The sequence below is a fragment of the Curcuma longa genome, unplaced genomic scaffold, assembly GCF_044706935.1.
Source record: "Curcuma longa cultivar G26 ecotype Majalengka, Jawa Barat unplaced genomic scaffold, ITB_CL_G26_1.1 contig_26706, whole genome shotgun sequence".
NCBI classification, from domain to species: Eukaryota; Viridiplantae; Streptophyta; class Magnoliopsida; order Zingiberales; family Zingiberaceae; genus Curcuma; species Curcuma longa.
In genome coordinates, this window is record NW_027433188.1 from 1 (window position 1) to 2,775 (window position 2,775).

The 2,775-nt window shown below is 36.0% G+C and overlaps 1 pseudogene; it reads left to right on the plus strand.

The window, feature by feature from the left end:
• The first annotated feature begins 1,909 nt into the window (after positions 1–1,909).
• Positions 1,910–2,728, plus strand: LOC141818927 (uncharacterized; annotated as a pseudogene).
• Positions 2,729–2,775: the final 47 nt, after the last annotated feature.

Below are 2,775 nucleotides of genomic sequence, written 5' to 3' on the forward strand. Positions count from 1 at the left end.
CGTAAGTTTTCAATTTTTTTCCTCTTCTGAAACGGATTAGCGACGATTATTAAATTTCTGTCACTAATTTTCTGTATTATTTTTTAAAATTAATTTTCATTAGCGACAGAAAATTAAAATTTCGTCACTAATTGTCTGTATTATTTTTTAAAATTATTTTTCATTAGTGACGGAAAATAAATTCCGTCGCTAAAATTAGCGATGGGATAAATTCTTTCCGTCGCTAAGGAAACATTTAGCGACGGAATTAATATTCTATCGCTAATTACGGATTATTAATTCCGTCGCTAAACTTATAAGTTTTCAATTTATCTCCTCGGAATTAATTCCGTCGCTAATTACAACAACCAAGCCTTATCCCACTAATTAGTGACGGATTATTAATTCCGTTGCTATAGTCACGATTTTAGGGTTCTCGACTTCTTTTTTCTCCACACTCGCGTGTGTTCTTCTCTGGCGATCAACTCTCCTCTTCTCTCGGCGATTTGTCCTCCCAGCGGCCTCTCTTCTCCCAGCGATAGTTCCGGCCTTGTCTCCTCCCGGCGGTGAGCTCTGCTATCTCGATCTCCTTCAGCCTTGTCTCCTCTCGGCGGCGAGCTGCTCTTGGCTATATCTCTCCGGCCTTCTCTCCTCCCAGCGGCGAGCTCCTCTCGGCATTCTCGGCAGTAATCTTCTGCGGCATACTTCAGCAGTAAGATCCCTTTCATTTTGATTCATGTAAACATGTGATCTAAATGATATGCTTCATATAAAATTATTACCTACGCATGTATTGTTAGAGATTTCTTAGAGATTATTAGTCAAATTCCCTTAATTCTGCACTTAACCATTTGAAATCCCTTAATGCTGCAACTTTAATACATAGGAAATTAGGGTTTCTCACTAATGTGATGGAAGCCGTAACCCTCCTCTTGTACCAATTCAGTTTAGTGAATTTTTTACTGTGATAGTGAATTTTTTGCTTTGTATTGATAAATTCATGAGCAGTTTAAACCATAATGAGCAGTTTGAATCCTACACAGCTTCAAAAACTGAATCTATGTAGGATATAAGAGAAACCTTGTTGCTGGAAAGGGTTTAATAGAAACCGTGTTGCTGAAAATAAGAAGTAAGTTGAGTTTGAATCCTTTTATTTCAGAATTGATGTTGTTGCACGGTTAGGGAATTCTGAGCAGCAAGCTAGTTGTGTTTTCTTCCTCCATTTCATGATCGAAAGCTACTTCAAACACTACCTTGCAATGATCCCACTGATCCAAGATCACTTTAATTACCTTGTAATGACCATTATCTTGGTCCTCTAATATACAGCCTGAGGGCTGCTTGCTGCACTTCACAAGTGATGCATCTATAGTTTCATCAAGTTTAATAGGTGTGTGTCTAATACACATTCTGTGGCCTTGCTACACTTCACAAATTTAATAGGTGCTTGCTGTACCTATTTAGTTGAGGTTAATTGGTGCTTGCTGCACTTCACAAATTTAATAGGTGCTTGCTGTACCATACAGTTTATAGTTTCATCAAGTTTAATAGGTGCTTGCTGCACTTCACAAGTGATGCATCTACAGCCTGAGGACTTGATCCCATTCTGTGTAAAACTAAACCTTCATCAAATTTTAATAGGTGCGTGTCTAATACACATACATACAATCCCTATTAGCTCTTGTCAGTCCCATTGGTTCATGAAAGATCAACCACAACAACTCTAGGATGATTTCATTTTTATTTCAAACAAGTTTTATGTTATAATATTATTTTACAGATACAAATATGTCCGATCAGACAGCAGCACCCGGTGGTTGAACTATTTTGCGAGTTGTTGGATGGTGGTAAATATTGATATTATTAGTACTTTTTAATTCATAAATTTTTTTATGACATATGTCTAACATTTATATATTTTATAATGCAGTTTCACCCTATACAGTCACAAAGTTGCAGGTTATATATCATCTAAGTTTCACGAGAGAGTATGTCGTTCAGGTCATACTTGGAGGCATGTTGACGAGGGCATGCGAAGCTTTTACTACGATGAGTTTGTGGTAAGTCATTTTAATCAACAATGAAGTTATATTTATTTTTACTACTTAAGTTTTTTTCCTTGCAATAAAAGTATACTTGTGAGCCAGGGTAGGAGTAGGAATTTAAAGACACCTAGAATGCTGCTTGTGCCAAATTGTACAAAGATCTGTTTTATAAACAAAGAAAAAAGGGCACCAGACCATCTTTCATCTCAAATGACATTTGGGATGCATGGCAAGCCATCTGGGTTGTAGAAAGATGGCAAACCAATGCAATGACAGCTCGAGCGAACAGAAACATCTAGCTGGCTGGCCCAGCACCGGATCTACAAAGCATACAACTGGATCCCGTTCTATTGTGGAGCATACCTTGGATTTGGTAAGTTTATAATTAATATATTTGTATTAAAATTATTTAATTAGTAATGATTTGATTTTAATTTAATTATATTTTTTAATTTTTAGGAACATGAGTTACAGCGACCTCCTACTTGTTGGGAGATTTTTACAAAATCACATAAGTTCAAGGATGGCACATTTATCGATCATCGCTCGTAGGCATTAGATGTAAGATTTTAAATTTTAAATTTATTTAACATTTCAGTATAGTAATTATTTTTTCTAATCCTAAATTTTATATTAATTTATTTTTAAACAGGCTGAAATATTGGCTATAGTTGAATACGCGTCTCAGCTTGCTATTGAGGAAGGTGAGAGGCAGATTCTCAACCGACCAGTTAGATGAAATATATTATGA